The sequence below is a fragment of the Cetorhinus maximus genome, chromosome 8 (assembly GCF_964194155.1).
Source record: "Cetorhinus maximus chromosome 8, sCetMax3.hap1.1, whole genome shotgun sequence".
NCBI classification, from domain to species: Eukaryota; Metazoa; Chordata; class Chondrichthyes; order Lamniformes; family Cetorhinidae; genus Cetorhinus; species Cetorhinus maximus.
In genome coordinates this window covers 20,427,398-20,440,419 of record NC_135886.1, presented here as the reverse complement: position 1 = coordinate 20,440,419, position 13,022 = coordinate 20,427,398, and positions in this window count along the sequence as shown.

Sequence of the window (13,022 nt, the reverse complement as noted above, 5' to 3'; positions counted from 1 at the left end):
AGCCAAGCATAGATAATGAGGCTTGGCTGAGAACCCAGAAATCCATTAGAACCCCAGACAAAACATTGTTTGATTGACAGCTCTGGCTCTCTTATCTCTGCTGTCAATTTCACAATGATTATTTACACAAGATTAAGAAGTTTCAAGTGCCAGCAGTTTCAGCTCTTGAAACTTTGAAGTGGTTAGATGATTGACACTTTTATTTTCCTGCAGTAAAAAAGAGTTTTAAGAAGTGGAAAACTATCAATGAATGATTTTTAAGCTTTTTTTATACATCCTACTGTCACTGTAGGGTTCATTGCTTCTAAACAGTGTATAGTAGGTGAATACTCACGGAAGTGCTATGACTTGGCATGGGGGGGAATGGGGGGGGCCAGAGGGGGTCTGTGTGGGGCCTTACCTTGGCATGAGGGGCCATAGAGGGTGGGTGAGGGCATGAGGAGTACCTTTTGAACTTACCTTTACGGGGAGGCGGTAGTATAGTGGGTCTAGTAATTCAGAGGCCAAGGCTAACACTCCGGGGGCACAGGTTCACATCCCACCATGGCAGCTGGTGGAATTTAGATTCAATTGATAAATAAGGAATTAAAACCTGGTCTAATGGTGACCTCAATTGACATAAAAAGCCATCTTGTTCACTAACCTCCTTCAGGGAAGGAAATCTGTTGTCGTTACCTGGAATGGCCTATATGTGACTCCAGACCCACAGTAATGTGGTTAACTCTTAAATGCCCTAGCAAGCCACTCAGTTGCATCTAACCACTATGAAGCCTTAAAAAAAGGAATGAAACCAGATGGACCATATTGCATGAATCTAGGCACCGGAAACAACAACGGCACACCTAGCCCTGTCGACCATGCAAAGTCCTCCTTACTAACATCTGGGGGCTTGTGCAAAAATTGGCAGAGCCATCCCACAGGCTAGTCAAGCAGCAGCCTGACATAGAATGAAATGGAATCATATCTTATAGACAATGTCCCAGACACCACCATCACCATCCCTGGGTATGTCCTTCCCCACTGACAGGGCAGGCCCACTAGAGTGGAACAGTGGTATACAGTCATGAGGGAGAAGCCATGGGAGCCCCCAACATCAACTCTGAACCCATGAAGTCTCATGGCATCAGGTCAAATATGGGCAAGGAAATCTCATACTGATTACCAACTACCATCCCCCCTCAGCTGATGAATCAGTACTCCTCCATGTTTAAAACCACTTGGAGGGAGCATTGAGGTGGCAAGGGCACCGAAATGTACTCTTGGTGGAGGCTTCAATGTCCATCACCAAGAGTGGCTCAGTAGCACGACTACTGACAGAGCTGGCTGAGTCCTAAAGCACATAGCTGCTAAGACTGGGTCTTTAGCAGGTGGTGAGGGAACCAAAAAGAGGAAAAAAACAAATTGACCTTGTCATCACCAGTCTAACTGTTGTAGATGTATCTGTCCATGACAGTATTGGTAGGAGTCAGCACCGCACAGTCATTGTGGAGACAAAGTCCTGGCTTCACTTTGGGGATACCCGCCATCATGTTATGTGGCACTACCACTGTGCTAAATTAGATAGATTTCAAACATATCTAGCAACTCAAAACTGGGCATCTATGAAGCTCTGTGGGCCATCAGCAACAGTAAAATTGTATACAACCACAATCTGTAACCTCATGGCCTGGGCATATCCTCCACTCTACCATTACCATCAAGCTGGGAGATCAATCATGGTTCAATGAATAGCGCATGAGGGCCTGTCAGGAGCAGCACCAGACATACCTAAAAATAAGGTGTCAACCGCACAAAGCTACAACACAGGACTACTTGCGTGCCAAACAGTGGAAGCAGCACGCAATAGACAGAGCTAAGCAATCCCACAACCAACAGATGAGATCCAAGCTCTGCAGTCGTGAATGGTGGTGGACAATTAAACAACTAACTGGAGGAGTAGGCTCCACAAATATCCCCATTCTCAATGATGGGGGAGCCCAGCACATCAGTGCTTAAGATAAGGCTGAAGCACTCACAGCCATCTTCAGCCAGAAGTGCCAAGTGGATGATTCATCTCAGCCTCCTCCCGAGGTCTCCAGCATCACAAATGCCAGTCTTCAGTCAATTCGATTCACTCCACTTGATATCAGGAAACAGCTGAAGGCACTGGATACTGCAAAGGCTATGGGCCCTGACAATATTCCGGAAATAGTGCTGAAGACTTGTGCTCCAGAACGAGCCATGCCCCTAGCCAAGCTATACAGCTACAACACTGGCATCTACCCAGCTATGTGGGAAATTGCCAAGGTATGTCCTGTCCACAGAAACAGGACAAATCCAACACGGCCAATTATTGCCCCATCAGTCTACTCTCCATTATCAGCAAAGTGATAAAAAGTGTTGTCGACAGTGCTATCAAGTGGCACTTACTCAGCAATAACCTGCTCACCGTTGCTCAGTCTGGGTTCCGCCAGGGCCACTCAACTCCAGACTCCATACAGCCTTAGTGCAAATATGGGCAAAAGAACTGAACTCAAAAAGTGAAGTGAAAGTGACTGCCCTTGCCATCAAGGCCACATTTGACCAAGTGTAGTATCAAGGAGCTCTGGCAAAACTGGAGTCAATGCATATCAGGGGGAAAATGGTCCACTGGTTGGAGTCATACCGAGCACAAAGAAAGATGGTTGTGGTTGTTGGAAGTTAATCATTTCAGTCACGGGATTGTGCAGGAATTCCTAGGACCAACCATCTTCAGCAGCTTCATCGATGACCTTCCCTCCATCACAAGGTCAGAAGTGGGGATGTCTGAGGACAATTGCACAATGTTCAGCACCATTTGTGACCCCTCAGATACTGAAGCAGTCTGTGTTCATATGCAGCAATACGTGGGCAATGTTCAGGCTTGGCTGATTACTGGGACTTAACATTCGTGCCAGGCAATGACCATCTCCAAGAAGATAGAATCTAACTGTCACCCCTTGACATTCAATGGCATTACCATCACCGAATCCCCCATTAACAACATCCTGGGGGTTTCCATAGACCAGAAACTGAACTAGACCAGCCATATAAATACTGTCACTACAAGAGCAGGTCGGAGGTTGGGAATTCTGCAGACAGTAACTCACTTCCTGACTCCCCAAAGCCTGTCCACCATCTATGAGGCACATGTCAGGAGTGTGATGGAATGCTCTCCACTTGCCAGGATGAGTACAGCTCCCACAACACAAAAAGCTCAGTACCATCCAGCACAATGCAGTCTTCTTGATTGACACCTCATCCACCACCTTCAACATTCACTCCCTCCAACACTGACGCACAATGGCAGCAGTGTGTACCATCTACAAGATTCACTGCAGCGACACACCAAGACTTCTCTGACAGCACCTTCCAAACCCATGACCACTGTCATCTAGAAGGACAAGATCAACAGATGTAAGGGAACATCACCACCTGAAAGTTCCCCTCCAAGCCACTCACATTCTTAACTGGAAATATATCGCCGTTCCTTCACTGTTGCTGGGTCAAAATCCCGGAACTCCCTTCCTAACAGCACTGTGGGTGTACCTACAGCACATGGACTGCAGCAGTTCAAGAAGGCAGCACACCACCACCTTGTCAGGGGCAATTAGGGATGGGTAGTAAATGCTGGCCTGGCCAGCAATGCCCACGTCCAGTGAACAAATATAAAAAAGGCTGTTAAAAGGCCCTCTCATGCATTCAATGGTTCACAACTCTCTGAGGTGCCATGGACCATGACTCTTTGAAAACCTGTTCTTACTCCATGAAAATCGCAGAGGGCTAGGACATGTCTACCCACACAATGGAGCCGGCCAGGTCGGGACTGCAGGTCCAGGCTTTTGACCCCAACCAGCCTGCACCCTTTAAAGGCACTCCCAAAATTCAGACAGCCCGGGAACGAAGTTGGGAATCCCGGAATCGGGATCCACTCACCATTTTTAAATGTCATCCCAACTTGGTGAAAATGTAGGTTAATGAATCTAACACAAATTCACCTGTTCCCTAATCATGGAATCTGGCCTTTAATTACCCAATCTTTACAGATATTCTTTACAGAACTGTCACATGTTGGACGATATTATGTGCATTCTTTCCTCTATTTTCGAGGAACAGGAGGAATTATTAAAAGTGTCTTTGAATCCAGAGTTTAACAGATTAAATAAAAGGGTAACATGAAATTCAACTGCCAGTAGCCAGAGCCAATGCAATAGCCCTCAGTGGAAAGACATGGAAATTACAGAATAAAACAAGCCATGGCTTCCAATTTCTCAGGAACAGGGGAATTCACAGTCAAAAATGAGAAGTCAAATTGGGGAATTCAGAGTCAGCAGTTAACCTATATATAATATATAATCTCACAATAGATACCACCATGAGGAACAACAAGAACAGGATTTCAGGGGGATCGTCCGACGGGTCACACTCAGCTTCTGATGTAGCCAATGTTTTAACAACATAATCACTTGACCTACAGGTTTACAGTCTGACAACAGTTTTAAGCAGTTGACAACAGCCTCCTGGACTGGTCATTTATTGTCTTGAGGTCGAGAATCGGCAATTGAACAATAAATGTTTGACAAAAAATCCAAACAAATGGAAAAGAGAAAAATATTAGATAATAAGTATCTTGTAGCATAGACATACATCACAGATATCTGTTTCCTATGGATAACCTCTCAGGTTCAGGTACCAACCCTAGTTTAGTGGCAGTCCTACTGCTTCTCGCATCAGAAGGTCATGGCTTTAAGTCCGACTCCAAGACTTAAGCATGTAATCCATGTTGATACTTCATTGCAGTACTGATGGAGCACGACACTGTAAAAGGTGCAATACTTTGGATGAGATAGGCCCCACCTAGCCTCTCAGGTGGCTTAAGAGATCCCATGATATTATTCGAAGAGCAGGGAGCACTTGGCCAATATTTATCCCTCAACTAACATAACTAAAAACAGATTTTCTGTTTATGTATTTCATTGTTTTTTGTGGGACTTGGCTGTACATAAATTGGCTGTCATCATTCACTACACTTAAGTATTTCATTGGTTATAAAGTGCTTTGTTACATATTCAGTCTGTGAAAGATACCATATAAATGTAGGCCTTTTCCTTTTTGTTTATGCATCCAGAATGTTTTTAATGAAGTATGGTACTCCTTAAATTTTTCCAATAAGTTCTATTTACAACCATTCCTGTTGCAACCCAATATGAATGATACTTCTCAAATTTTGACTGCAGTAAACCCATGGTGGATGAAATCCGTTTTAAAGTGCATGACTAATGATGTGTACTGAATAAACTTGCAGCTGCCACAGCTTTTGGTGCTTTAAACCTGATCCCACATTTATAGAGTAGTTCTATCGTGTTGGATTTGGCATTACAGGGTTCTAACTTAGCCCATTCTTCCTATGGGTTAGCCCTCCACTTTATAAGTTAGTCTCAATGGTGTTGCAATTGATCTTGGACTCAATAGGCAAATCCCATAATGTGGGGTTTGTCCTTGCTTAGCCATATGATGTTGCTTTTGGCAGTATATTTGAAGGGTCCTGACTTTCAGAGCTCACAATTCTTATAATTGTCTTTGATTTAATTTCATGAGATTTTGAGCTGAGCTTTTAGTTGATCCTCTTCTCTTTCCCCTCACTGCCCCTCAATCATTTGTTTTTTGCTGCAAAAACATAAATCAAATGTTATTCCTTCATTATTGTTCTCAGTGATATGTAATCAATCCATCACTACTCCAGACAGCTACTATGCATTCACTGCTTGTTCACAGTTCATGCTTAGTAAGTTACTTACTAGTATCACAGCCTTGGAATAAAAGGGGTCAGCCATTTAGCATTAGAGAAATTTCTTCACACAAAGGGTTGTGAAACTTTGGAATTCTCTACCCCAGGGAGCTGCGGAGGTGTTGAGTATGAATTGAGAATATTCAAGTGAAATAGCAATAGATTTTTGCATACTAAGGGAATCAAGGGTCAAGGGATGTAGGGATACTGCAGGAAGGTGTAACTGAGGTAGAAGATAAGCCATGATCTTATTGAATGGCAGAGCTGGCTCAAAGGGCCTAATGTCACTCCTGCCCTATTTCTTAATTAAGTCTTGCTTGATAAATGGCCAACATTCTGCACCAGTTTCCTCTCTCCTCTTTTTCCTCCTAATCACTACCTCAAAATGGAGTGTATTATACTCGTTGTAGGTGAGTATTAATGATAGGCATGCCAAGAATTTAAACTCTTGACTCAGTTGGGTTACCAGAGTAAATGGATGTGTTTTTTTAAATACCTACAATGGACATTGTAAAATCACCATATTAAAGGTTTCCATGTGCATCAGGTGAAGGTTACTACAGAAAGAGCAGATCTTTAAAAACTCAGTTAACACAGGAAACACAAGAATCTGAAAGCTGATTCTCATTTACATCCTCTATCCTATAATAAAATTTTAGGTCTTGATGAAATTACTCATGTGTTTCTCCAGACTGCTGTTGCTGCTTGTACAAAATGCTGAATCGTGGTTAAATGTCAGCAGGAGCTTATAAGATGAATTAATTCTAGATCTTTGCACAGGTTTGAAGGTGAAAACTAAAATCTTGATTAGTGATAAAAAAAAATGCATATGATGCACCATCACCATTTGCAATCTTTCTCTGAGCATTTTCCACATAAGGAGTTCAGAAATAAGCTACATTTAAATGAAAGCAAAATACTGCAAATCTGAAATAAAACTAGAGTCATACGGACTCGAAACATTAACTCTGTTTGTCTCTCCACAGATGCTACCAGACCTGCTGAGTTTTTCCAGCAATTTTGTTTTTATTGAAGTTAAATTCAAATGTTGGGTTTTTATAGTAATGCACATTCATACAAGTTTTTTTAAAAATCTCAGCGATAAACAATGTTAATAAGTCATGCTCAAAGTTGATTCCTCAAAGGCCAAAAAAAAAGCAATTCATTAGTCTAGCTTGCTAATCAATAAATGCCTGATGTGTTAGGAAGACTCGGGTCCCTGGTGCATGGAAGATCATCTATCATAGATCCTTTCCTCTGGTTCTGAGCAAAGGAGTATACAATAGATGTATTTGTTTAGCTCCCTTTTAAATGCATCAATGCTATTCACCTCAACTACTCCTACAACAGACGTTAAACTAACTGGTCTATAGTTTCCTACTTTCTGCCTCCCTCCCGCCCTGTTTTTGAATAAGGGTGTTATATTAGCATTTTTCCAATCCACTGGAACCTTTCCAGAATCCAGGGAATTTTCGAATATTATTACTAATGCATCCACTATCTCCGCTGCCACTTCCTTTAAGACAAAAACAGAATTACCTGGAAAAACTCAGCAGGTCTGGCAGCATCGGTGGAGAAGAAAAGAGTCGCGTTTCGGGTCCACATCACCCTTCAACAGAACTGAAGTATAGTTAGGAGAGGGGTGAAATATAAGATGGTTTAAGGTCGGGGGCGGGGGGAGAGAAGTTGAGGGTGGGGTGGTTGTAGGGACAAGCAAGCAGTGATAGGAGCAGATAATCAAAAGATGTCACAGAGAAAAGGATCAAAGAGGTGTTGAAGGTGGTGATATTATCTAAGAAAAGTACTAATTAAGAATGGATGGCAGGATACTCAAGGTACAGCTCTAGTGGGGGTGAGGTGGAAAGACTGACAAGGTATTAGTTGTAGATTTAAAAATAATGGAAATAGGTGGGAAAAGAAAAATCTATATAAATTATTGAAAAAAAAACAAAAGGAAGGGGGAGGAAACGGGGTGGGGATGGGGTGGGGGGGGGGTGGAGTTTAAGATCTAAAGTTGTTGAATTCAATATTCAGCCCGGAAGGCTGTAAAGTGCCTAGTCGGAAGATGAGGTGCTGTTCCTCCAGTTTGCGTTGGGCTTCACTGGAACAATGCAGCAAGCCAAGGACAGACATGTGGGCAAGAGAACAGGGTGGAGTGTTAAAATGGCAAGCGACAGGGAGGTTTGAGTCTTTCTTGCGGACAGACCGCAGGTGTTCTGCAAAGCGGTCGCCCAGTTTGCGTTTGGTCTCTCCAATGTAGAGGAGAACGCATTGGGAGCAACGAATGCAGTAGACTAAGTTAGGGGAAATGCAAGTGAAATGCTGCTTCACTTGAAAGGAGTGTTTGGGCCCTTGGACGGTGAGGAGAGAGGAAGTGAAGGGGCGGGTGTTGCATCTTCTGCGTGGGCATGGGGAGGTGCCATAGGTGGGGGTTGAGGAGTAGGGGGTGATGGAGGAGTGGACCAGGGTATCCCAGAGGGAATGATCCCTACGGAATGCTGCCAGGGGGGGTGAAGGGAAGATGTGTTTGATGGTGGCGTCATGCTGGAGTAGGCGGAAATGGCGGATGATGATCCTTTGAATGCGGAGGCTGGTGGGGTGATAAGTGAGGACAAGGGGCACCCTATCATGTTTCTAGGAGGGAGGAGAAGGCGTGAGGGTGGATGCGTGGGAGATGGGCCGGACACAGTTGAGGGCCCTGTCAACGACCGTGGGTGGAAAACCTCGGTTAAGGAAGAAGGAGGACATGTCAGAGGAACTGTTTTTGAAGGTAGCGTCATCAGAACAGATGCGACGGAGGCGAAGGAACTGAGAGAATGGGATGGAGCCCTTACAGGAAGCGGGGTGTGAGGAGCTGTAGTCGAGGTAGCTATGGGAGTCGCTAGGCTTGTAATGGATATTGGTGGACAGTCTATCATCAGAAATTGAGACAGAGAGGTCAAGGAAGGGAAGAGAAGTGTCAGAGACGGACCATGTGAAAATGATGGAGGGGTGGAGATTGGAAGCAAAATTAATAAGTTTTTCCAGGTCCCGACGAGAGTATGAAGCACCGAAGTAATCATCGATGTACCGGAGAAAGAGTTGTGGGAGGGGGCCGGAGTAGGACTGGAACAAGGAATATTCCACATACCCCATAAAGAGACAGGCATAGCTGGGGCCCGTGCGGGTACCCATAGCCACACCTTTTATTTGGAGGAAGTGAGAGGAGTTAAAGGAGAAATTATTCAGTGTGAGAACAAGTTCAGCCAGACGGAGGAGAGTAGTGGTGGATGGGGATTGTTCAGGCCTCTGTTCAAGGAAGAAGCTAAGGGCCCTCAGACCATCCTGGTGGGGGATGAAGGTGTAGAGGGATTGGACATCCATGGTGAAGAGGAAGCGGTTGGGGCCAGGGAACTGGAAATTGTTGATGTGACGTAAGGTGTCAGAGGAATCACGGATGTAGGTGGGAAGGGACTGGACAAGGGGAGAGAGAAGGGAGTCAAGATAACGAGAAATGAGTTCCGTGGGGCAGGAACAGGCTGACACGATCGGTCTGCCAGGACAGTTCTGTTTGTGGATTTTGGGTAGGAGGTAGAAGCGGGCCGTCCGAGGTTGGGCGACTATCAGGTTGGAAGCTGTGGGAGGAAGATCTCCAGAGGAGATGAGGTCAGTGACAGTCCTGGAAACAATGGCTTGATGTTCCGTGGTGGGGTCATGGTCCAGGGAGCGGTAGGAGGAAGTGTCTGCGAGTTGACGCTCAGCCTCCGCGAGGTGGAGGCCAGTGCGCCAGACAACAACAGCACCACCCTTGTCAGCGGGTTTGATGACAATGTTGGGGTTGGACCTGAGAGAATGGAGTGCAGTAAGTTCAGAGAGAGACAGATTAGAATGGGTGAGAGGAGCAGAGAAATTGAGATGGCTAATGTCACGCCGACAGTTCTCAATGGAAAGATCAAGAGAAGGTAAGAATCCAGAGGGAGAGGTCCAGGTGGAGGGAGAATATTGGAGGTGGGTAAAAGGATCCGTTGAACGGGGAGAGGACTCCTGCCCAAAGAAGTGATCACGGAGACGAAGACGGCGGAAGAAGAGTTCAGCATCGTGCCGAGCCCGAAATTCATTGAGATGAGGGCGTAAGGGTATGAAACTAAGTCCTTTGCTGAGCACTGAACGTTCAGCATCGGAGAGGGGAAGGTCAGGGCGTTTAGTGAATACGCGGCTGGGGCTGGGATTGGAAGATGGGGTGGGGACGGAAGGACAAGCAGGGGTGGAGGGTCCCAGATGGGTGTTGGTGTCGATGAGTTGTTGGAGCTTGCGTTCCTTAGCACTTGAGAGAAAGAGAAAAAGTTGCTTGTTGAGGCGTCGGATGAGGAAAAGAATAAAATGAAACTGGGGGCACGCACAGCTTTGAAAAAGGGTGCGGCGGTGCTGCTGGAGGGAGAGGTCGAGTGTGTTCATATGGCGGCGCATGGCACTGAGTGTGGATCTCAGAATGCGACAGGAACAGCAGTCCGAGAAACGTTTTATGTCCCGGAGATACCTGTAATCCTGAGTGGGTTCGAAACAAGAGGGATGGAATTTCAGTTGAAATCCATGTGGGGTGAGTCGGAGACAGAGACAGTCACTGAGAAAGGAAATATGGCTGTGAAAGCGGGTTTTAGTAAACACCTTGTCAAACACCAGGAGAGAAATGGAAAGCAATGAAGGTGCACAAGGCAGAAGAGACAGGCGGAAATCCTGTCGGAGAACAGAGCAATACTTCTTCAAGGAAGGCATTTCTTGAAGAGGAGTGTCAGTCAATTAAACACAGAGATAAAAACAAAAAACTACTGCGGATGCTGGAAATCCAAAACAAAAACAGAATTACCTGGAAAAACTCAGCAGGTCTGGCAGCATCGGTGGAGAAGAAAAGAGTCGACGTTTCGGGTCCACATGACCCTTCAACAGAACTGAAGTATAGTTAGGAGAGGGGTGAAATATAAGCTGGTTTAAGGTGGGAGGCGGGGGGGAGAGAAGTTGAGGGTGGGGTGGTTGTAGGGACAAGCAAGCAGTGATAGGAGCAGATAATCAAAAGATGTCACAGAGAAAAGGATCAAAGAGGTGTTGAAAGTGGTGATATTATCTAAGAAAAGTGCTAATTAAGAATGGATGGCAGGACACTCAAGGTACAGCTCTAGTGGGGGTGGGGTGGAAAGACTGACAAGGTATTAGTCGTAGATTTAAAAATAATGGAAATAGGTGGGAAAAGAAAAATCTATATAAATTATTGAAAAAAAAAACAAAAGGGAGAGGGAGGAAACGGGGTGGGGATGGGGGGAGGGGGAGTTTAAGATCTAAAGTTGTTGAATTCAATATTCAGCCCGGAAGGCTGTAAAGTGCCTAGTCGGAAGATGAGGTGCTGTTCCTCCAGTTTGCGTTGGGCTTCACTGGAACAATGCAGCAGGCCAAGGACAGACATGTGGGCAAGAGAGCAGGGTGGAGTGTTAAAATGGCAAGCGACAGGGAGGTTTGGGTCTTTCTTGCGGACAGACCGCAGGTGTTCTGCAAAGCAGTCGCCCAGTTTACGTTTGGTCTCTCCAATGTAGAGGAGACCGCATTGGGAGCAACGAATGCAGTAGACTAAGTTAGGGGAAATGCAAGTGAAATGCTGCTTCACTTGAAAGGAGTGTTTGGGCCCTTGGACGGTGAGGAGAGAGGAAGTGAAGGGTGAAGTGAAGTGTTGCATCTTCTGCGTGGGCATTCTTCCTTTAAGACTCTGGGATGTAGGCCATCAAGTCCAAGTGAGTTCCACATTCTAACCACTCTGAGTAATTTCTCCTGGATTCCCAATTGGATTTATTATTTATGGCCCCCAGGTCAGGCCAAGAAGTCTCCAGGACTTGATGGCCTACATACCAGGGTCTTAAAGGAAGTGGCAGTGGAGATAGTGGATGCATTGGCTATAATATTCCAAAATTCCCTGGATTCTGGAAAGGTTCCAGTGGATTGGAAAAATGCTAATACAACGTTCTTATTCAAAAAGGGGAAGGGGGGTTGGGTGGGGAGGCAGAAAGCAGGAAACTATAGACCAGTTATTTTAACGTCTGTTGTTGGGAAATTGTTGGAATCCATTATTAAGGAAGTAGTAATGGGACATTTGGAAAGTCAAAATGCAATCCATCAGAGCCAGCATGGTTTTATGAAGAGTAAATCGTGTTTGACTAATTTACTAGAGTTCTTTGAAGATGTGACAAGCAAAGTGGATAATGGGGATCATGTAGATGTAGTATATCTGGACTTCCAGAAGGCCTTTGATAAGGTGCCGCACAAAAGATTAATAGACAAGATAAGATCACACGGAGTTAGGGGTAATATATTAGCTTGGATAGAGTATTGGCTAACCAACAGAAAGCAGAGAGTTGGGATAAATGGGTCTTTTTCTGGATGGCAAGCTGTAACTAGTGGGGTGCCACAGGGTTTGGTCCTTGGGTTCCAACTATTTACAATCTATATTAATGATTTAGATTCAGGGATAGAAGGTACTATAGCTAAATTTGTAGATTACATCAAAATAGGTGGGAAAGTAAGTTGCAATGAAGAAATAAGAAATTTACAAATGGATATGGACAGGTTCAGTAAATTGGCCAAAATTTGGCAGATGGAGTTTAACGTGGATAAGTGTGAGGTTATCCATTTTGGTCAGAAGAATAAAAAGGTGACTTATTATTTAAATGGAGAGAAACTTCAATGCAGAGGGCTCTGGGTGTCCTCGTGCATGAATCGTTGAAAACTAGTATGCAAGTACAACAGGTAATATGGAACACAAATGGAATTTTGGCATTTATTGCTGAAAGAATAGAGTATAAAAATAGGGAAGTGTTGTTGCAACTGTACAAGGCATTGGTGAGACCACAGTTTTGGTCCCCTTACTTGAGGAAGGATGTAATTGCAATTGAGGCGGTTCAGAGGAGGTTCACTAGATTGATTCCAGAGACGTGGGACTTGTCTTATGAGGAGAGATTGATCAGTTTAGGCCTATACTCGCTAGAGTTTAGAAGGATGAGAGGAGATCTAATTGAGGTATATAAGATGCTAAAGGGGATAGACAAAGTAGACATGGAGCGGATGTTTCCCCTTGTGGGGCATTCTAGAATGAGAGGCCATAGTTTTAGGGGTGGTAGATTTAAATCAGAGATGAGGAGGAATTACTTTTCTCAAAGGGTCGTGAATCTGTGGAATTCACTATCTCAGAGTGCAGTGGATTCCGGCTTGCTGAATAAAT